The sequence below is a fragment of the Salvia hispanica genome, chromosome 2 (genome assembly GCF_029641045.1).
Source record: "Salvia hispanica isolate PSC_SH4W2 chromosome 2, Shi_PSC_v1, whole genome shotgun sequence".
NCBI lineage: Eukaryota > Viridiplantae > Streptophyta > Magnoliopsida > Lamiales > Lamiaceae > Salvia > Salvia hispanica.
Genome location: NC_142693.1, coordinates 60,173,648 through 60,198,225, shown reverse-complemented (window position 1 = coordinate 60,198,225; position 24,578 = coordinate 60,173,648). Strand labels below are relative to the sequence as shown.

The 24,578-nt window shown below is 41.0% G+C and overlaps 1 pseudogene; it reads right to left on the bottom strand.

Moving 5' to 3' along the window:
• Positions 1-12,557: 12,557 nt before the first annotated feature.
• The window catches only part of LOC148932819 (carnosic acid synthase-like), a 74,154-nt pseudogene continuing 62,133 nt past the window's right edge, over positions 12,558-24,578 (bottom strand).

The following is a 24,578-nucleotide window of genomic DNA, read 5'->3' as shown; positions in this document are numbered from 1 at the left end:
TGTGAGTTAATAAAGAGAGAATAAAGTAAGAGAAAAGAAAAAGTAGAGAGAGTATTGTTTCCATTTTGGAAACGTTTCATTTTTAATGCGATAGACCAAAAGGAAAAACGTTTCATTAGAAAAATGTTTCATTTCTAATGAGAAATTTCTAATGAGACAGAAAGAAAATTAAGTAAAATATGACTATAAATGCTGCGGAAGGAGTACCAATCTCCAATGTGAATATTTATATACTTTTAATTAGTCGACCAAATTTCACGTTCCTTTGCAAATTTTCTAATTTTCCCAGATAACGAGTATTATTATATTTTTGGACTACCAAAGCCATTATATATTCATTATCTAATTAGTCTACATGACTACATGACTACTATACTATACTTAATCTTATCTCAGTATTTTAATTGAATAAACAACCAAATCAAGATAAAATTAGCCTCTGTTTTATCATAAAATTACCATGTTGTGGACAAATTAAAATTGCATATCATAATATAAACCATTAGGACATGGAAAATGTGATAAAAGTAGTGGTAGTATATTATGAGATTCAAATTATTAGTAATATTGGTTGTTTAAAACTTTTCACTTGTCTAATTTTGGTGGACGGTCCAATATAATAAACCCAATCTATTTTTTATGGATGGAAATAGTTTAGTTCATCTAGAAATAATATGTTCATTTAAGAATGAACCTAAACTTATAAGTCCCAGAATAAAATCACAAAAAAGATTTGTATCATGAATGCTCTAATGGCGTTGTTGTATGTGGTGATTTGTTAGCCATAAGTGGAATAATGACGGACAAACTGATAGGAATTAATATGAGATTAGTTTTTATAGGAGAAATTAATACTCTCTCTGTCTCAGTTTAGGAGTGCAATTTAGTTAGAGCACGAGTTTTAAAAAATTGTTAGTGTGTAATAATTGAAGTGAGGTAGTGGTTGTTGGAGTGTGTAATAATTGAAGTGAGTGAAAAGTTGGACTCTTTTGATTTTTTGTATGTTTAAGATTTTGTTTTGTTTTATTTTTATGAAAGTAATGGCATTTGAGTGTAAATTTCATTAACAATAAGGTTAAATTTTATATCCAAATATGGTAAATTCTAAATGAGACTCTTAAACTGGGACGGACGGAAATTTTGGAGAGGCGGGCGAGGGACTTGTGGGGGTTTCGGCCGAGTTGTAGCATGTTTCCGATTATCGGAAGACGAGGGGGGGCCGGAGGGGACTTGTCGTTGCTACGGCCTTGCCGCATTGAGTAGACGAGGCATGCTGCTAGGAAGGCAATGGATAGAACCAATGGCGGAACCAGAAAATCAAATAAGCTGGTGCTAAAAATAAAATAAAATAAAATATTAAAAATTATAATAATCATCATTATTATTATTATTATTATTTATTTTCAAATAAATAATACTCCTTCCGCCTGCCATTAACTGTCCTGTTTACTATTTTAGTCTGTCGATCATCAGGAGTTCTGGTTCACTTTTACTATAAATGGAAGGTACACTTTATTTTCCACCAATTCATTCTACTCATATTATAAAACTAATATATAAAAATAATTTCTCACATTCCACTATCTTTTCTCAATCACTTTATTTTATAATATTTTTTAAAACTCATGTCAAACTTTAATAATGATGGATAAGGGAGTATTGTTTTAAGATTACGAGGATAGTTAGATTTGAAAAAAGAGATGATTATGTGTTGAGCAACTAAGCAATTAATTGTACTTCCATTTCTATTATTTTACAATCAACTAAATAATTAATCGTCCAAATTCAACAATTGGGCAAAAGTCATGCGCAATGTATAATTCAATACTAAGATGAGTAAAATATACAGAGTATAATTATTTATTTATAATATTTGATAATACCTTCCTCATCATTCTTTCAAAAAAATTCTATGTTGCAATATGCTTTTTTATTATTAATACGATATTAGTATATTTTGATTTCAGGTATATTCTGATTTCATAACTTATTAAATCTAAAATAGTGGTAAACTATTAAACAATTGGGCAAAAGTCATGGGCAATGTAAAATTCAACAAGTGGAGTACTAATTAATTTAATATTATTGCTCGGTGAAAAGTTAAAATAGGATAGCTTACGGTGAGTCAGATATCATTTCCAAAGTTCATTATTCTTTCTCTTTCCTGGTCGCTATACGACTATATCTATTCTATATTTCTATGTCTACGACTCTCCATTTCTTCTCCCCAATCTCTCTAAAAACAAGAATTGGGAATGGATCCCCTGTTGTGCTCCCACCACAGCAGGGTGTGCTGTGCACTCACAGCATAATATTAAATTGAAGTTTACTTAATATTTTAATATTGAGTGCACAGCACACCCTGCTGTGGTAGGAGCACAGCAGGGGATCCATTCCCAACAAGAATACCCTCTCTTCAATTTCTGCCCCAAGCAGGAATAATTATACAGTGTCCGTCGCCGGCAAGCCCCCGCTGGAGGGGCTTGTCCCTTACTAGTTCCGCTTACAAACAAGAGTTGCATTTTTGGTTTGTTTGTTTTCATTTTGCATGCCTCTTTGTTTATTTATATATAGAACGTCATGAGTTAATTGATTTGGTTCATGATTTCAGTCATATTTTATTTGAATAGACTTAGGGAATTGAATTGTTCTAATTAAAAGAGTATTTATTGTGTTCGTAACCTTGAAACATAAATTATTAGCAGTTTGAAGGTGTCAATAAATTAGAAAAATACCATAATATAATTATGCTACTAGCATTTCTGCAGGTATGGGGTTAGGCTTGAGAAATTTAATTTTTGAATGAATCGTATAATGTGCATTAGATTAATGAGTATATAATTAACTAAGTGAAGGACACGGCATAAAGATTCTTCTTACTTAGAAATACATTACATCAAATTGTCGCCAATTTTGTTACCGTCTAAATGTATCACAAAATTTGATGGATATACATGTCTGTACGTAGCTAAATTTTACTATGACACATCTCACGGTATCATTAAAATTGTTTTATAACTACACATTTTTGATGTAGTGAAATGCAAATTTACGAATAAAATATAAAAATCTCACAGCTCTCATTCTATAAACTCATTTTCTCCATCTCCCTAGTGTTAAGAAAAGGGAAGATTCATCACAATGAAATCTCCACAAATTGGGAGCCAATCACCCAAATCAATCACCGTGTGAATATTTTATTCACTTACCATGTATATTGTATTCCTACACCCTGTTTAAAGGGAACATTACACAGTAAATAAATCATCCTATTCATTACAATACATTGCTTTCTATTGCTTTCTCTCCCAAAATGTTGTCTCTCCGTTCAACATGGCATCAGAGCGGGTTTGGACTCAGAAACGGTATCATCATCGTCCTTGATACCTTTCTCGACCCTTTCCGTATTTTACCTTTTTTGTTCTTATCTTTTGTACCTGTACCAATAAACCAACCATGTCAGACACCGACAATAAAATCGTTGTCCCATCCCAGTCGGATGAGATTGCCCGGCAATTGCCGAAATCATGAGCAAAAGTTTTGCCATGATGAAACCACCATCCCAATCAGAAAATAACCCACCAGAAATACCAGTATCATACAAGATCGATACTCAGAGTGTCCACTATACAAGAGCCGCGGCCGGGCCACGGGAGAGCCGCGAGCCGCGGCTCCCTATAGTGCGAGGGGTGGGCAGCTCCCCCCTTTTTCAGAATTTTTTTTTTTTAAATTTCGAAATTTTTTCTATTTATACCTAAAATTCATATCTTATTTTTACTCTACTCTCACACACAATTTACCCTATTCCCTTCAATTTGAATTTTTGTGAAATGCAAGGCGGAGACGATCCCGGTTATGGAGATTCGGGATAGGGGGGCTTTCCACCCCACCAACGCTGGGGATCGAGTCCCACCCCTCCTCCATCCCAGATGTGGAGTCCGCCATCGCCGGCGCCGTGGCTACAAACACCCCAAAACCGGGGGCAGTCCTCGGCCTATCAGCAGAGATATGCGGGTCGTACCCAACCAGGGACGGGCGACTATCGACCCAACATGGACGCAATTAACTTCCCGTCCCAATTTCAAGCCTCCCCATTTCAGAGCAGTCATTCTCCGCTTGATGAATCTGATAGATTTACATGGGAACAATTGATGGGGTCGCCTGATACCCCGACGCCGATGCCCGGTCGTGTAGAGACGGGGAGAGGAGGCGGTGGAAGAAGCGGCGGTGGCGGCGGCGGGAATGGCGGGCGAAGGGGCGGCGGCGGCGGCGGGCGTGGCGGAGGATCCACGCGAGGTGGCGGCGGCCGCGGCGATGGCGGCGGGCAGGAAGGCGGCGGCGGCGGCGGTGGTCGACGAGGGTTTTTGTACACAGACGCCGAGTCCGTTGCTATTGCTAGGGCATGGGACACGGTGACGACAGATTCCATAGTTGGCACGGATCAGACCGACTTATGCTTCTGGCGGAAAGTCTTGGTGGTGTACAATGAATTCAACCGCCGGGGAGCGTCGACCGTACACACGATCAGATTTGGAAGAAGTTCGGCAGGATCACTACAACTCTTCGGAAGTTCATTGGTATATACGAGAACCAACTGCGCACTGCTGAGAGAGGCCGCAGCGAAGCCGACGTAAAATCCCTGTCGATGCAGCTGTTCAATGTGCAAGTAGGCAAGAAGTTTACCTACTGGGCAGAATTCCTCGTTCTGCGGGACTCCCCAAAATTCCGAGCCATCTGCGTGAACGCGTCTGATTCCGGGCCAAGCCGTACAAGACGGGGCAGGGGCGGCAACTACAACAGTAGTAGCGGCGGTTCAAGGACCTTCGACCTCAACGACGAGGTCATGGAGGAGCCCCCCCGTCACTATCCCGGCGTCCACGGCCCCTGGGTCAACAGTCCGCCATCCGAGCCGCTAGATCGGCCTCCGCCGCTGCCTCCCAACACTCTGCTGCGGGCCCGTCTGCACCCCCTCCCGGATCGGCCCGAGCGGCGTTGCAAAACACCCTAGCCGTGCAGATGATAAAGGAACTCAAGGACACTCTGTACTTGTTTGAGAAGTCGACCAACCCGACTACCAAGATGTTGTACTACGACCTCATAGTGAGGCTGAGGTCGTTGTTGGGGTGGGAGGACATGGCGGCGGCGGCGGCGGGACCTCAGAGCGGTGGCAGTGGTGGTGACGATGATGACGTTGGCGGTGACGATGCAACGGGTGAAGATGAAGTGGCGGATTCTGATGATGAGACCGAGTAGTCGGCGATGGCGGTGTTTTTTTATGTTTTTGTTTGCGTGTTCCTAAACAATTTTCGTTGTATAATTTTACCCCGTTCTATAATACAACGAAGATTTGGTTTTCGATTTAGTTTTCATTAAATTATGCGTTTTATTTAATTATTGTAGTCTAACAATTTTAATTGTAGTAGAATTAAAATATAGACAAAATGGAAAAAATAAAATTTTTGGTGGCTTGGCCATGTCCACTATAGTGGGAAACATGGGCATTGGTGGCCCGACCACGATTTTGTGGCCTGGCCACACTTTGTGGCTTGGCCCGGCCATGTATAGTGGACACCCTCAACCTCTCCACATTGGAGGAGACAAACTGAATGGTAACAATTACTCCATCTGGTCCGTGCTTATGAAGACGGCGATAAGCGGTCGGGGAATGGTCTCTCACGTGACCGGAGTGCCTCCTCCCCCACCGCGAACCGATCCAGCCTTCACGCAGTGGCAACAGGTTGATCACTGCGTGTTTACATGGTTGACTCAGAACATCGAATCTCGGCTAGTCAGCCGAGTTTCACAGCATCCGACAGCCAAGCATATCTGGGATGCGTTGGCTGTCACGTATGGTAGCGGAGGAGATAAAATCCAGGTCTACGACCTTAACTTCAAAGAAAGCACCGTGAGACAGGGGAGCAGTTCATTAGAAGAAACTTGGAGTATCCTGCAAGAAATATGGATCTCAATTGATCAGAAACAGAAAAATCCAATGATATATCCTGAAGATATTGAAATCCATGACAAATTCATACAAGATCAGAGAGTATGTTAATTCCTATATGCAATTGATAATAAGTATGAATCAATCAAGAAGGAGATCCTGAAGATGGAACCACTTCCCTCGGCTGACTGTGCTTACAACATGGTTATGCGAGAGGAGACAAGGAGTCAAGTACTACAACCCGGAAACAACACCAGCGGCGCGTCCTAGGAGGGAATCGGAGCAGGGCTTGTAGTCCGCGGGCAGCAGGGTTTCTCCAGCAGCTCTCGGGGCAGTAACCGTGGCGGCGGGAGTTGGAATCGGCGAAATAACAGCCACCGCAACGACGATGATAGATCAAAGCTTGTGTGTTCCTATTGCAAACGAAAGAAACATAGAAAGGAGTCATGCTTCGAGCTCATAGGTTACCCCGACTGGTGGGAAGAGAAACATGGGAAGCCACCACCGCCTCGGACTCCGTTGAACCGTGGAGGACATGCCGCCGCGGTGGTCGGAGACGATTCCAACCGAGGAGACCTCCAAGAATCTGGTCCAGCCCGGGGCAGCGACAAGGATTCAGTGGCTGGAGCTGTTCCGCCAGTCAACAAATCGGGGTCGGCGAATTTCGTCGCCGGCAGGAGTGGGAGCGTAATCGCCGACTGGAGTGAGGAACTAATGGTGGAAGAGGCGCCGCCGGATGCTAGGGTTCCAGGTAAAATGAGTTTTGGGGGTTCTTTTATTAGAGGCCCCCATAACTCTCGGCATTCAGAAAAAACACCCCATAGGAATATCCCTTTCCAAAATATACCCCACCAGATTGATAAGTCTCAATTAGCCCCAAACTTTTTAGCTAATTCCGTAAATTCCCAGATTTTTTGTAAAAATCAGTTTCAGCCTCTCAAAAATTTTGGGGTTGAATGTACGGTGTCTAGTGCTCTTGAAAAAAATGATAAGTGGATATTTGACTGTGAGGCAACTGATACAATTACATATGACGCCTCAGACCTCATCGAACTTCAAAAACCTCAAAAATCTCATATTCAGACTGCCAATGGGGAATTTACAATGGTTGAGGGGGCTAGGACTGTTAACATATCACCTACCCTGCAATTATCAAACTGTCTCTATATTCCTTCGATGTCTCATAAATTATTGTCCATTAGTCATGTCACCAAGGAGTTAAATTGTACGTTACTAATGCAGCCACAATTTTGTCTGTTGCAGGATATCCGAACCGGGGAGATAATTGGACGTGGCACTGAACGCGATGGGCTTTACTACGTGGATGAGATAGCTCAAAAAGGGACTGCCATGCTAACTCACGGGTCAGCTGACCAGAAAGCTTGGCTTTGGCATCGGCGCTTGGGTCATCCCTCTATCGGTTACGTAAAATTATTATTTCCTAGTATTATTCCTAAGCATGATATGTACTGCGAGACTTGTTTTTTATCCAAAAATCATCGAAACACTTATCCTTTGAATAATACTCGTGTTGAATCCTTGTTTGCTTTGGTACACTCTGATGTTTGGGGGCCCGCACCAGTTATTGGGGGGCAGGATCTTCGATATTACTTAGTTTTTGTAGATGACTGCACTCGTATGACTTGGGTTTATTTCATGAAACATAAATCTGAAGTTTTTCCACATTTTACCCATTTTTATAACCTTATCCAAACTCAGTTTCACAAAACAATTCAAGTTCTTCGGTCAGACCATGGGGGGGGGGGGGGGGGGAATTCGTTAATTCCAGTATGAAACAATTCTTCCAAGATAAAGGCCTTATACACCAAACCACATGTGCTAATACCCCTGAACAAAACGGTGTGGCCGAAAGGAAAAACCGATCTCTCCTCCAAATGACTCGTTCTATGCTCATAGAGTCAAAAGCCCCAAAACACTTCTGGCCCGAAGCCATTGCCACCTCAGCCTACCTCTTAAACCGATTGCCCACAAGTATTCTTAAACACAAAACTCCCTTACAAGTCCTGTCCACCCTCACAAAAATCCCTCCGCCCTTGACCCTCGAACCTCGCGTCTTCGGATGTTCCGTCTTTGTCCATATTCCGAAACATGAAAGAACTAAATTGTCTCCATGTATTATTAAATGTGTATTTGTAGGATATGGGGTTAATCAAAAGGGGTATAGGTGTTTTAATCCAAAGTCAAACCGCATGTTCGTTACAATGAACTGCAACTTTCTTGAAACTGAGTATTTCTTTACCCACCTTAGCGGTCAGGGAGAGAGTAATATTCGGAATAATAATGATATGGACCCGCTAAGTTGGATCTCAATGTCAATGCCAACGCCAAGCAATCCTAAGGCAGACCTAACAGAGAAAGCAGTAAGCAATTCCGCTGAGCAAGTTTCTGATGTGGTAGAGTCCGCTGTGGAAAGTGACATCGCTTCAACTATTTCTCCATTAGGATTATCCAATGTAAGTACTCTTGTGGATACAGTTAATTGTTTGGCTAACATTGTGAGTACAGAGGAAATAGAAAATCCAACTGAGACCGCAGAGAGGGATATTGAGGAGATCGAGGTAGAAGGAGTTGACCCTGGCACTGGGAGATACATACTTCCACCAAGGCCAAACAGAGGAGTTCCACCAAAGAGGTACACACCAGAAAAGATTGGCAGGAAAACGCGCTACTCTATTGTGAACCTGGCAAAAGGCCATTTATCAGAAATGGCTCAGGCTTTCGAGAATGCACTGTACGATGAAGAAGAAATCCCACAGACATGGGAGGAAGCTATGAAACACAAACATTGGAGGGAAGCAATGAAGAAGGAGATAGATGCGTTGATCCGAAATCATACATGGGATAAGTGCACTCTGCCAGGGGGAAAGCGACCGGTAGGTTGTCGGTGGATCTTCACCATCAAAAGAAGACCTGATGGCTCGATAGAAAGATACAAGGCACGGCTTGTCGCGAAAGGCTACACTCAAACATATGGAGTGGACTATTCGGAGACCTTCTCTCCAGTAGCCAAGATGAACACTGTTCGAGTATTGCTATCTGTTGCTGCTAATAGGGATTGGCTATTGCACCAGTTCGATGTGACGAATGCCTTCCTTCATGGTGAGTTGAAGAAGGAAGAGGAAGTTTATATGGAGGCACCCCCAGGTTTTGCAGCAGATTTCGAGGCAGGCGAAGGATGTCGACTGAGGAAGACCTTATACGGATTGAAACAATCCCCAAGAGTGTGGTTTGGGAAGTTTGCCGGGGCAATGATTAGCTATGGATATACGCAGAGCAATTCAGACCATACTCTATTTTTTAAGAAGCGAGGGGATAAGATCACATGCCTAATCATATACGTCGATGATATGATTATTACAGGTGACGACCTAGAAGAGATTGAGGACTTAGGAAGAATCTATTTAAGGAATTTGAGATAAGAACTTGGGTGATCTAAAGTATTTTCTCGAGATTGAGGTGCTAAGATCAGCAAAAGGAATTTTTCTGCGACAAAGGAAGTATATCTTGGACATTCTAGCAGAAACTGGTCTACTGGAGTGTAAACCAGCAGACACTCCTATGGTAGTTAATCATGGGCTGCAAATTAGAGAAGAAGCTGAGTTAACTGATCGTAGTCGATATCAGCGACTAGTCGGAAAACTCATATATCTTTCTCATACTAGGCCTGATATTGCCTATGCAGTGGGGGTCGTGAGTCAGTTCATGCATAAGCCGCAGACGGATCACATGGAGGCAGCACTTAGAATCTGTCGATATTTGAAAGGAACTTCTGGTCATGGAGTGTTGTTTTCCAAGAATGGACACCTTGAGATTCATGGATATACAGATGCTGATTGGGCAGAAAACCCGAATGATAGAAAATCCACAGCAGGCTACTTCACCTTTGTTGGAGGTAACTTAGTAACGTGGAGGAGCAAGAAGCTGAAGGTGGTGGCTCTCTCAAGTGCTGAAGCAGAATTTCGTGGGATCAAAAGTGGATTGACCGAGATATTGTGGCTAAGGAGGTTGATGAAGGAGATTAATTTCTCTCCTAGCAAGTGCCAGTTGTATTGTGATAACAAGGCTGCTATAAGCATCTCACAAAACCTAGTCCAACATGATCGAACTAAGCATGTGGAGGTAGACAGACACTTCATCAAAAAAAACATTGAGCAAGGTATTGTTGAACTACCTTTTGTTCGCTCAGAAGATCAGCTTACCGATATCCTGACTAAGGCAGTCAACTCAAGAAGTTTTGAAGATGTGCTTTCCAAATTGAGTATAGGAGACCCCATCACTCAATTTGAGGGAGAGTGTTAAGAAAAGGGAAGATTCATCACAATGAAATCTCCACAAATTGGGAGCCAATCACCCAAATCAATCACCGTGTGAATATTTCTTCTAGAATAGGATTATTGACTTACCATGTAAATTGTATTCCTACGCCCTATTTAAAGGGAACATTACACAGTAAATAAATCATCCTATTCATTACAATACATTGCTTTCTATTGCTTTCTCTCCCAAAATGTTGTCTGCTCCGGTCAACACCTAGCCCCTCGGATCATATATGGATGAGGTTATAAAAGGTGGATATAGAATAATATTAGTAGAAGATAGTAGAAAGATATTGTTGACTAATACCAATCTCAAGTGCGAATATTTCTAATTTTTCATAATATTATAGTATGTTCTAAGTCGACCAAATTTCACACTCCTTTGCATAATATCTATTTTTCTAGAATATTACATTTTTGGCCTACCGAAGTCATTATTCATCTACTAGTCTACATGACTCATGACTACACGTCTACTATACTATAACTACTATTATCTCGGCATTTTAATTGAATAAACAACCAAATCAAAGATTAAATTAGCCTCTATTTCTTCATATTTTTTCTTGGGTATATACATGTACTAGACAAAATTAAAAGTGCATAACATAATATAAACAATTCGGGCATATCCTATATAGGGAAAGAGAGAACAAGTTATAGGAACTCATTATGGTACCACGTATCCACACATATTTTAAGAAAATAATTAGTAGACGATGTTACTGGATGTGTTTAGCGGATAAGAGGTATTATCATTAATTTAACTATATAGAAAAAGTGTTTTCTTTAGTAAAAAGTTAGATGTATTTGTAAGGTCGTGTATATAAAGTGTCTAAGGACTGAGATCATATAATAAAAAGTCATCAAAAAGAAAAGTAGTGTAGTAAGACTATATTTTTGTAGACTCATATTGAGTATCAAGTAATTGCATGTGCAAGTAAATAAATCCAAAGCTAAGAGCATCCCATTAATATACGGAGTATATTATAGAGTTACAATTGTATAGTAAAATGTAGAGTTAGGCATAAACCTTTGCTGTTTTGAGTTTTCCCTTAAATTATGGCATTATGCAAAATAATTTCACTGTTTTGCACAATTTTTAAATTTCATTTGTAATTTTAAAATAAATATAATATATCTAGGAATATTAAGTTCATTTGAGATGAACCAAAACTAATAAGCCCCACAATTTCATTTAAGTTGTACTGGATTGAAGATGGATAAAGACCGATTCGAAGAACAACTCCGATGCAAGAAAATTGTGTAAGGTGTTCTTCAAGAAAAACTCTCTAATAAATTGTTGTCTAACAAATTAGGAAAGAAAACTAAGTCTCTAATTGTAATATCCTTGATCAAAATAGGTATCATTTTATATTTTATGTAGATTATTTTGTAAATAATACTATGGATATGATATTTATAAGCAATGGCATTATATTAAAATTATATAGTTCAGTATAATTAAACTAAGTATGTGTATTATAAATGTATATACCAATTTATATGTTTAACTAATGAAAGTAGCAAAACTATATATATACGTGCATCTGTTTGTATAAGAAATGTTGTCCAATATTTTAAAGAATATTTTAAAGTATTTATATATATGTATCTTGATTTCTTTGATAAAATATAGTATATGATTACCCATAGAGACAAGTGTAAGAAAAGAAAGAGGAAGAGGTGGCCTTAACATCTCATGCATTTGACGTGTGTAGTAAGGTGAAGATGAATCTTTTTATATGGAGAGGTAGAATAATAAAAAGGAGGACAAGAACATTAGACAGAAAAAAATAGAAAAAAAAATATCGAGAGTTAGGAGGGAGAAGAAAATAAGAAAAAAAAATGGTGATCTTTTGGCTCATGATGTTCGAGACCTGTAAATCAAGATTTAGAATATTTGGTATTATGTGTTTATATATTGTATTGGATTTATTTGATAGTATATAATATGGATATGCAGTTGATAGAATTGATATGTTTTGTATATGTTATTGAAAGTACATGAATCATGTGATTAAAGTGGATCTGATTAAAATGGATCTGTGACGATCTTGTTTTGAATTTGAAAATATAGAGAGACTTATGAGTCCAATACCCTCTTCGGGTCAATTACAGAGGGACCTATGTGACACTAATGGTATTGCAGTGTGTGGTGATTTTCTTAGGCATAAGTGGAATAACAGACAAATAGTATCAAAATGACAGGAAGAAGTGAGAAATAAAATCACTTTATTTAACACAATTTAAACAAGTCAAATATGACACAATCATCATTCAAATTTGATAGGAATAGCTCTTAGGGGGATTTTCTTTTCTAGAGCTAGTCCAAACACATCTTCTCTTTGAAGTTGTTTGGATTTAGCGTGTAACGACCGCCCTTCAAGGGTATCATAAATGCGGCGATCGCGATCTAAAAGGGCTTAAATGCAACAAATAACATAGGCTAGGGTTTCATAAAAAGAGGGTTTGACCAAAGTATTTAATGAACAATTAAGTAAGAGAAGAATAATGCCTTAGCAATGAAATTCAACGATAAAAGCACTATCACAATTAATATTCAAAACGACAAGGTTTTAAGATAATCCAAACCGTAACATGTCTCAAAGTTCTAAACAAAGGTCAAATAGTTTCAAACCCAATCAAATGAAGAAAGGTTCATATTTCAGCGAAAGCATCCAAGAGAAGAGTGAAGCTATGTAAGAAGACACAACTGCACTCGGGATTTCAAATGACCACATTATTCAATTAATTTGCTCAACACCGCCAACCGCTCGTCGCCGATCAACCTGAACATAGGGAAAACACATGCAGGGCTGAGTTGTAACATCCCGGATTTTCGAACCCTAATTTTTGAGCCCTAGAATTTTATTCATAACGTGGGAGACGAGAATTAATTGATGGATGAATTTATTGCATGAGTTTCTTTGACCGAGTCGAGTCTAGGGTTTGCGTTGGAAGTTTGAAAAGTCAAACTTGTTGATTATATGATGTGGCATGTGATTAAATAAATTATGAGGTAAATTATTTGTTTAAGGGTGAGTGAGAATATTAGGGAAATTTTCCATAAATACTAGCCACCTAATTCTTGAGATTGTCGAACCCCTTCACTTTTGGAGAAGAAATTCTATTTTTCCGGATTTAATTTAATTCTTGGGGTATTTATCCAAATTAAATCCAAAACCCAATTATTCCTTATTCCTCAATGAGAAAAATCGACACCCCCTTTATTCTTGGTGATTTTCTAAAACCACCTATTCTTGGGAAGGAAGAATTTATTTTATTTTAATTGATCCCTTGGTTGGTTTCCTTCCATACCTAGAATTTAAATATTCTACCAAATCTTTCCATTCCTCAAGAGATCTTGCCATATCTTATTTTAGTTAATACTAAAAATCCATGCCTTATTTAAAAGGCATAGAACACGCCTATTTCCAATCCCTAGTTGGGAGAATTCTTATTTTTATTTTGCTCCGTGATATTTTATTCTACTCCGTAAAAGATACCAAACGAAATCTTGGCTAATTAAAAGCTACAATTTTCAAAACCTACATGCTTGAAACCCTAGATCTTTTTATTTCTTCTTCCCTACTCCACAAGATTTTATTTAATTGTGTAGAATCAAATCTTACCAAATATTCTATATTATTTACCTAAAGATCTTATTGAGCGCTATAAATAAGAGAAACCCCTAAACCCTAGCCCCAAAGAAATCGCCCCCCCCCCCCCACTCCATATCACACGCCTCTCCCTCACTTCTCACTCTCTCAATTTTCTTCTACTTTTCTCCAATAATCCTCCATCATTTGAGAAGAAATAGAGTTTGAGCCTCAAGATTTTTGAAGAACCAAGTCTTTACTTCGTTTCTACCGTTCGTTTTTCTCAAAAAGGTATTCTCATATTAATCTTCTTCTTTCTACTTGATTCCTCTTCTTTCTAACCAATTCATCGGTATTCTTGAACCCTCATGCAGTTCGTTTTTCTCAAGAAGGTATTCTCATATTAATCTTCTTCTTTCTACTCGATTCCTCTTCTTTCTAACCAATTAATCGGTATTCTTGAACCCTCATGCATCTTGTTTGAGTAAAAGTGGGATAAAGGGGATATGGAAATATGTATGCATGTGTGTGGCGTGTGTGTGTGTATGGCGTGTGTGTGTGCGTGTTGTGTGTATGTTGGCAAAATACCCTTGTGTGACATATATTGATGTTAGATCTAGAGTTGAGATGCGAATGGAACTTATGTGATGAACATGGCCTTGATTCCTGATGTTAAGATAAATCGATGGGAAAAGGGAAAGCGTTGAGACATGCATGAGTTAGGAGTTTGTGTTGAATCTGATTTGTGATATACGCCTATGTGCTTAAAAGGTGAAACCTCGGTTGCGAAGTGAGTTAACAAAGGAAAGAACATACTTGAAATCTAAGCAGTCGAGGTGGGCTTTATTCTTAAACTCTCTCTTATGTTGCAAATTTATGAATGTGGAGAAATAAGGGTGGTTTAACTGTTATGTCATCCCTATGTCTGTTTTGTTGTGATATTGTGCGCCTGATGCCCAGTTTGAGAGTTCGCTCCATTGGGCTATAAGGCTATGGATATGTATAAACGAATTCGGGTCTGGTACGGGCCGCAAACCCTACCATGCTGTGTACACGATGGGATCGGGAGCCGTCCTTGCTAGTCGGCCGGTCTCGTGGGCGAAAAGTGTGGCCACACTTTCGTCGCACCATGGAAAGATTGCGATTGTGATTGTGGAATTTGATGAGAAAAGTGGGGAGTTGTTTGACTGGCCAGTCTATGGAAATATTGATTTTGTGATACTCGTGATATTTTCTTAACTGCTTAAAACTCGAGTTCACCATGGTAAGGGTGGCATAACTTATAAAATGTTTTGGCAACAAGCTCACTGAGTATTTCAAAATACTCAGCCCTGCATGTGTTTTCCTTATGTGCAGGTTGAATGGTGACGAGCGGTGGCGGGTGTTGAGCATATTAATTAATTAAGACGGATGTTTTGAACTTCGAGTGTAGTCGTGTCCTCATACATGGCTTCAGTTTCTCTTGGTCGTTTCCGCTGAATTTTTGATACACTTTAGTATTGTTTTGGATACTTTGCACTTATTCCCTTCGGTTTGGAAGCTTTAGACTTCTTGTGGCTTTCTTGGAAATTATGTTAAAAACTCTAGAGATTTTTGGTCGTAATTTATTGTACCTTTCTTTTACTTATTAAAGCTTCTAGGTTAAACCGTTGACTTGTTGCTCTGATAGTTCCTTTAAATACTTTGTTCAAAACTCTTTAAATGAAACCCTAGCCTATGTTAAATTCTTTCAAGTCCGTTTTGGTAGCAGTCGCCGCATTTATTGTACCCTAGAAAGGCGGGCTGTTACAGTTGGTATCAGAGCCAGGTTCTTTTCGCTCTGGACGCAAGAGTCTTTTCAAAATTTAAGTTATCCTTGTAACGACTTTCTAACGTACTAAATATGGAAGGCTCAACACCGCAACTCGTCCCGTTCAACCGCGAAGAAAGAGGTACAAAATATTGCTATGACTTATGATTGAAATATATTGCTCTTGAAAATTTCGGTGGGAAATGTTATTTCGTGAAAATAGAAAGCATGCCATAAGTGTTGGAAATATTGTGAATGTGAAGCGATGCTTCCCAAATGGTGATCCGTTGAATGTGGTATGAGAACTTGTGAAAATTGTGAAATGCGAATGTGATTACGTGAGATTATGTTGCAATGTTTGCGATGCTTAGACCTGGACTTCTTGTTACCCAGCATGACTTAGCTATACGATCACAGCGCTTATATCAACAGTAGAAACGCGGAATGACTAGTATGAGACTTCAAGCTATGCTTGAAACTATAGTGTGCCTAAGAAGTAGGTCAGAAAGAACGTGCTAGAACTTAGTTGTAAGTTGACAACTGCAATATCACTTTCCTGAGTGATAGAACAACGAAAATAAATTTTGAACTTTGGTGTATCCTTACAATGGTGAGATCATACCTAAGACCTAATAAAACTATGCAGTCTTGCATACCATGCCAAAGTGGCGACGCGACACAAGTACGACGACGTGTATGATACCTTAAGACCACGTGTATGATGGCAATCGAAAATGACTATGTGACATGGCAAGAAGAAGACTTTGGAAAAGCGATCATCAAAAATAGTTATCAATTTCGACGATACGATGAATCTCAACTTGGAATCCACGGTTTCATAGAATGACGTTGCCATGTTCAGGCTCGGAAAAATGTGCGAGGAAGTGCGACCTTCGTAGCTAGAATGAACAATTCTTTTAGTCAACAGTACTTACTTGGATCCTATTTTTTTTTTTCGGAACCTCTCGATCAACAGTGAGCCCTTGTTTATCTATGACCTTGTTGGACTCGCAATTTGCAAGTAATACCCCTTATTTCTTTTCCAATATCGAGTCATGACTCACTTGGCTTGAAATTTCTGTTTGCCCTTGTAACTTTGGACCTCTTGCTTGAGTAGTATTCTTTGATTCGTCATTCATAAGAACGATATTTGATTTTATGAGTTCTGTCATTGAACTTCATTCCTAAAGTTGTTTGCAATCATGACCTTCAGTATGATCACATCTCCAGACCTGTTTTCTTCAAAAGATGGAATATTCTTTTTGGAATTTTCGTTCATCTCTTCATTTCTCTAGTTCTTTCTTGCAGAAGTGAAATTCTTTTTAGCTCAGTGATTTTTCTTTCTGCAATACCAAGTTAAGGCTATGATGTTCTCTTCTTCGTTAACGGGTTTGATCGTGTTAATTTTCTGAAAAGTTCCAATCACTTTGAGTTGCCCTCAACAAACCCGTTGAACCATTATTAGTGCTACTTCATGACATTTGCCTATGTTTCTAAACTCTGCCACGACTGATTGTTTTAGTCCTTGACATGTTTGAACGATATCATTCATTGCTGTGCGGAATTTTTGCAAATTTTGATCAGGCAGTCTACTGTGGAATTTGAGATTTATTGCAGTTTCATCCTGTTTTCATGACCTACCTTATGTTCTTTCGAGCTCTCGTCAGAAGTAAATTCTCAAGCTCTATGGGTTTTACTCGATACCTCTAAACCATTTAATTCTCAGAATGGACGAGTTAAGTTCAATGGAACTTAATCCTTGCTTAGTTTCAAACCAATTGTCAATGATGAGATTTGAAAGTGTCGAGCTAGAAATGTTATTCTTGTTTCCTTGATTAAGTTTGGAGCCTTTCCGATGAAAGACATTTTGTGGTGCTTCTTCGAATTGAAATCGGTCCATATCCAAGTTAAGACTGTTTGATTAAATTTTGAGTTCTTAATACATATTCTGAGTTCTTGATGCGACACGGCAAGGGAAGGCGAAAGCTTAAATCTTTTAAGATACATGTGGGAAATAAGTTTTACAGACAGACACGCGTTGAAATGATACTCCAACAAGAGGTGTAGACATGACCAATAGAACAAGACGAGAAATATTTCGCATTTACGAACTGCTTATAACGAGCTGCTAAGAAATTGAATGTCGTGTTATGTACATAGATAATAGAAATTTCTCGAACTTGCTCGAACGTAGAAATTGTACTAGGAGAACTTAAGTTAGTTGCTCACGATCTGCGAGTTATGGCGATGGGAGATATCGACGTAACCTTAGCAATGGACTGGTTAACCGCGAACTTTGCGACGACTCGCTGTAAGGAGAGGCAGATAACCCTACAAGCTACGGGTATGAAACCCATCGTGCACCACAGAATCTCGATGAACCGGCGAACCGCCATAATCTCCGCGTTACAAGCCACCGCGATGATGAAGAAAGGACGCCCTGCCTATCTTGTCTATTTCCACGAAGAAGAGAAGGAGGAAAGGAGGCTCGAAGACGTCGCTGTCGTACGAGATTTTCCAGACGTTTTTCCCGAGGTGCTACCTGGACCGCCGCCGGATAGGCAGTTAGAATTTACGATCGACCCTGAACCTGGAGCCGCACCTATATCCAAGGCACCGTACCGAATGGCGCATAAGGAATTGGAAGAACTCAAGATACAATTGCAAGAGCTCATGGATTTAGGTTTCGTTAGGCCTAGTGTTTCGCCATGGGGCGCACCGGTGCTCTTCGTCAAGAAGAAAGACGGGTCAATGAGAATGTGTATCGACTATAGAGAGTTGAACAAATTGACCCTCAAAAACAAGTACCCCCTACTAAGGATAGACGACTTGTTCGATCAACTCCGAGGAGCCGGCGTGTTTTCTAAGACCGCATTCCGAACCAGATATGGTCACTATGAGTTCGTCGTGATGCCGTTCAGTTTAACGAATGCCCCAGCGGTATTTATGGACTTGATGAACTGGGTATTTCACCCATACTTGGATAAGTTCGTCCTAGTGTTCATAGATGACATTCTAGTCTACTCAAAGGACGGGAAGGAGCACGCAGAGCATCTACAAATCGCGTTGGAGACGTTGAGGACCGAGAAGTTGTACACCAAATTCAGCAAGTGTGAATTCTGGCTGAAGGAAGTGAACTTTCTAGGAAACATTGTGTCGGCAGAAGGAATCCGAGTGGACCCCGCCAAGGTTGAAGCGGTACAACAATGGAAGTCGCCATCAACACCTAACGAAATTCGGAGTTTCCTGGGCTTGGCAGGATACTACCAAAGGTTCATAGAAGGGTTCTCCAAGATAGCGAGACCGATGACCCAGCAGCTCAAGAAAGGGATCAAGGTGAACTGGACGCCGGAGTGTGAACCGAGCTTTCAACTCTTGAAGGAGAAATTGACCACCGCACCAGTGTTAGCTGTGCCAGAGCTTGGAGTAAACTACGTAGTCTACACCGACGCTTCGAAGGTCGGATTAGGATGCGTGTTGATGCAGAACAACAAGGTGATCGCCTACGCGTCACGACAACTGAAACCCCACGAGTTGAACTACCCCACCCACGATTTAGAGTTAGCAGCGGTAGTACATGCCCTAAAGATTTGGAGGCATAATCTCTACGGAGTTAAGTGCGAAATCTTTACGGATCATAAGAGTTTGAAGTACTTTTTCGAGCAGAAGGACCTGAACATGCGACAACGAAGGTGGCTCGAGCTGGTGAAGGACTACGATTGTGGCATCAACTACCACCCTGGCAAGGCAAATGTAGTGGCAGATGCCTTGAGCCGTAGAGACCATTCGCAACTCGCTACCTTTCTGACAGAAGAGGAAAGTTTGGTATGGGAGTTGAGTAAGTTGCGAATAGAAGTAGTAAGAGCACCCGAAACCGTAAAGAGTCGAATCGCCGCTTTTGTAGTAAAGCCTAATCTAAGGACGAGGATCGTTGCAGCACAACGGATGGATGCGAAGTTGGAGGAGATTCGAGTCGTAGTAAGGACCGGAGAATCCGGAAGTTTTAGCGAAGCTTCCGACAACGCTCTCACCTTTGAAGGGAGATTGTGCGTGCCGAACGACAAAGGACTCAAGAACGAGATCATGAGTGAAGCTCACGAAACCCCATACACTGCTCACCACGGGAGCACAAAGATGTACCAGGACCTGAAGAAGTCCTTTTGGTGGAACGGCATGAAGAGGGATGTCGCAGCATTTGTGGAGCGCTGTTTAGCCTGCCAACAGGTGAAAGCCTTACACCAACGACCGTACAGGAGGTTACAACCGCTAGAGATACCCGAGTGGAAATGGGAGCACATCGCCATGGATTTCGTGACGGCGTTGCCAAGGACCCTGAAGCTACCCTAGTTTCTTGGTTGAGATAGTACAAGTGTGGTGTGTGTGCAGTGTTGCGATGTTCAAATAAGGCAGGTTCCCCAGATCCAGCAAGTCCACTAGATCACTTGGTCTAGGAACTCGCAGGTTGCGTGGAATCCCGGTCGTTGGACACACAAGTACTTCCCCGCTTCAAAAACCCTCAACCACTTTACTAAACCTAGTATAGGGAACTAGGGATCGATCCCACAGAGAAGGATGCGTAAGATTCGTAATCAAGGATTTGGGAGTATTTTTGGTGTTGGCTGCTGCCACGCATTTTCTTGGGTTGAGGAAAAATTAAAATTAACTTGACTTGGGAATATTAGAAAGAAACTTAACCTAACAGCTAGACCTTGGAAATAATTCTACGATGGGACCACCTCTGGGAAAAAGCAGAGTACGACTGGAAAGTGGCAGAATAACTAACTCTAGTACTAACTGACAGTGACATCGTCTTCTACAACCAAATTCGCATAAAACTTCTTGAGAAAAACACATGAGCAAATAAAAAATAGAGCTACTAACTTGGAATCAAATCTATGCATAAATCACGAAGAACTTACAGATCTGCATACCTAGACGAAGGGAAATAGAAAACAAAGGAAATAAACAAGTCTATCCACTACTGTTCTTTCACACGCCAAAACCAACTTTAGACGCTAAATCCACTCCGGATCCAAGCGTCCGACACGGACTCCAAATAGAAGAAATTCTCCATCACGTCAGATTTACAAATTTAAGCTCCGAACACTCAATCAACCACAGATCTGTCACCCAATTCCACATCAAACACCTCAATAACGAAATAAACAGAGATCGACATAGCAATTTAAGAATTACGCTAACAGTAGAGAGATCTAAGCAAAAGTAACTTGAAATTAAAAGTTAAACTCAGATCCATGAGCGATAAACAGTTAAACATAATCAACATCAAAGTCGACTCCCAAAAGTGAAGTTCGACGGTGAAAACTAGCAAAAACAGCTGAAATTAAAACAAATGTATCTTCGCCCTCACTGGGACGGTGTTACCAAACTCGAGATCTCTAGAAAGTGCCCCCCTATTACGATTATCCCCCAGAATGTTTCCCAAGTGTGTGTAAAATGTATGAGCTAAGAAGAGTGAAAAACTATCTCCTTTACGCTGCATGCTCCTCTCTATTTATAGGCGCTTTAGTGGGTCCAGCGAGGTATTGATAATGACTTTGTTTCCCTCAGCTGTAGACTCCCCCGTCACGCCAATTTTCCTTGTAAATCCTGCTCATTTCGTCCTTTTCTTTCGCTAGATCATCTCCTTCCTTGCTTCCTTGATCTAGCGATTTTCTTCACACACCTGGCTTAGGAAACGTGTTAGACCCAGCAATTTATAACATTTTTTTGCACATTACCGATGCATGAAATTAGCCTTATCAAACTGCTCACACTTAAACCATACTTGTCCTCAAGTATAAAGACAAGAAAAGAAAAAGAATAAGGCAAATTTCAAGCGAGGTTATCTCTTGACCGACTCCTAGACCTAGACTCAAGAAAAAAAACTAAGAAATATAAGAAAATCACATAAACACGCAAAACACATATATACATGAGCTAGTTTCAATTTTAGGCATCTGTCCCCACAAGATTAAGGTCATTACAATAGTTTGCACTCCTCCAAATAGGCCCTTTCCCATCCTTTGCCTAGTCAATCTGTCAGTTTGTCAAGATAGCTCTCTACTTACCCAATTGTTAGGTTCACTCGATCACTCATTCCTCACCAGGGATGTTAGGATCGATTCTCCCTTAAGTTAATGTTACACCACTGAAGCGTTGGGTTATGAGAGTTGTCTCCTTTCTGGTGCAGGCTATCATTATTCCTGTTTTAGACCATTCCCCCCTCTGGACTTCGTCCAGCTTATTCCTCCTCCTTTTTTTTCTTTTATTTTCTTCTTTCTCTTTTTTTATCTGGACTTTGTCCAGCTTGTTCCTCCATTTTTCCTCCTGGACTTCGTCCAGCTTATACCGCCTTACCCTGGACTTCGTCCAGCTTATGCCTTCATAACCCAATTCCCCATCTCTCTCTTTTTTTTTTTTTTTTTTTTTTTCTCCTTCATAGCTCTTCTTCCCTAAGCATTCAGTGGTGGCCCTTAAACATTTGTTAGCTCAAAGTTATCTAAGGTTTATAACTCACTATATAGTAGGGCTTCACAACTAAGTAAGTAGAGGCATTCTCCGTCATTCTTGCTTCATTCAAATTAACTAGGCTCATTTAAGGAAAAAGCTTCTAAGTTGAAATGCCTCCTATCTTCAATTACTTTCACTAAGGGAATCATGCCATATTAAATCCACTGGCTCATGTGACAAAACTTAAAACTAACAACTCTTAACATGTAAACGGGTAATGCATTGACTCATCTCCCCCTCCCACTTCACTCAAGCTTGTCCCTAAGCCATCGTCGTGAAGGGGGGAAAAGAGAGATCAATGCAAAACGTAAAATCATAAAACTTCTCACACTTAGACCAAGCAATGGGCTAAGTGGGAGAAAGACACAGAAAAACATAAAAAAAAACAAATAAAACAACAGAAAACACGAACTTCTCACACTTAGACCACGCAGTGGGCTAAGTGGGAGAAGATATAATAAATGTTAAACACATATATAACAGGTGGATAATAAAATAAAAAAGAACGAAAAGAACGAAAAAAAATAAAAGTTACTTGGTCAAAAGATGTTCGATCATTTCTGGGGCTGGCTCCCTCGGGAGCCAGACTGGGGTGGGACTCCGGGGCGGGTCACTTTCACCTTCTTCCTAGCTGGCTGCTCCAGCTCTTCTTCCTTCTGTTCTGGGATTTCCGGTATTGACTTCCTCACGATCAATTTTGATTTTGGTGGGGCTGGAACTTGCACGGTAATGGTCGGGGAGATCATCTGAAGCGACTGTTGTGGTCGCTTGATGGAGGGACTGCTATGGGTGGTCTGCCTGACTTCACTGCTGGACCCAGGAGTTGTCCTCAACTAGGTCAAGGGGAGCGTCTGCTGCATCCACTTCAAAATTTTCATTGAAAGCTCCACCGCTTCCGTCATCCTATCATTCTGTTTGGCACATTTTACTGCCAAATCAGCAATATTGCCCCTCAGGGTCTGCACTGCTTCCCGATTCCCCATCAATTCGTTCCTTATCCCACCGAGTTCCTTCATCATATCCTTCCGCATTATCTGCATCTCCTTTTTCATGTCCTGGACTTCCTTCCGCAGCTCCTCGATCTCTTCACTTGGTATGGCCTCTTCTGCTTCCTCCGGCTCCGCCTTCACCTTGTCTCCTAAAGAATAGATGAGAGTTTTGGTGCCTTGAGTCTGCAGCAACCCCTTGTTGAAGAAATAATCAACACTGGACACCTATGGGGGGTCGCACATGACTACAAGTGGAGCAGCCTTGGCAATTCTCATCTCTATATTCCTCTGGAGGTAAGCGCCGATGAGGTGGCAGGTGTACATATGACGTCCTGGGTTGCTTGTCATCTGATGGCACGCCTGAGCCATCCAATATCCGAGGTGCACCTTAACACCCTCTGCCATGCACCAAGTGAAGTAGAGATCGGTAGTAGTGAGGGCTGAATTCGCACTGCCCATCAAATTGTAACTGATAAATGTTTGAGCAAAACGGAGGATCAGATCTTCGATGTGGGAGGCCTTGGAGTAGCTGGATTTGAACGCCCCTGATTTAGAGTGCGTGACCAGTTCCCATGCTGTCTGGACTTTGAACCCGGGTGTGTTCTTTGGCATCCCCACCATCCTGTCGTTCCAAGCCCCTTCTTCATCTTCTTCCTTAGTGAATAACCCCATCCGTAGGGACCACTCCCTAATGCTCAACTCATGTTCCTGATTGAAGAGTCTGAATGTGATGGAATCCGCATCCAGGTCTGAGGTATTCTTCAAACGAAAAGTGGAGAAAAACTCCCTTACCAGATCCAGTGGTACCCTCTCTTGGCTGTGCTGCAACAGCCACTCAAACCCTATTGCCTGGATATAGGCGCGAAATTCCTTGTCACAAGCAATCATCTTGAGCTCCCTTTTGCTATACTGTTTTCCTGACTTGGCCAATTTCCCTGCGCTGCATCGTTCCTTGTACACTGCGATTCTTTTCTGGTCGTCAAACTGCGTCATTTCCTCCAGCAAGCTCTTGGTCAGCCAAATCACGGGGCGTCCGGGAATTGGCTCCTCCTCAACCTCCTCAGAGTTATAGCTTGGCTCAGGGATGGGCTCCTCGTGCTCATCGACAAGGGTTTCCTCGGTCTCAGGGGAAAGGGTCTCCTCGACCTCCTGGATGGAGGGAGCTTTCCTTGACCGGGTAGATGCAGTCGCCGGCACCTTTCCTTTTCTTGCTCTTTCCTTGGCCAAGCGCGACTCTGTTTCTGTCACCTCAGGTATGAAGTCATCAACTTCGTCAAGGAGGCTTCTCCTGGTGCGCCTCCTTTCGGCCCTTTCATCAATCTTGGGCTCACTTGTTTCCTGTTCATCAACCAGGTCTACGATCAAATTCAGCCCTTCCTCGGGCTCCGGTACCTCCGTCAAATG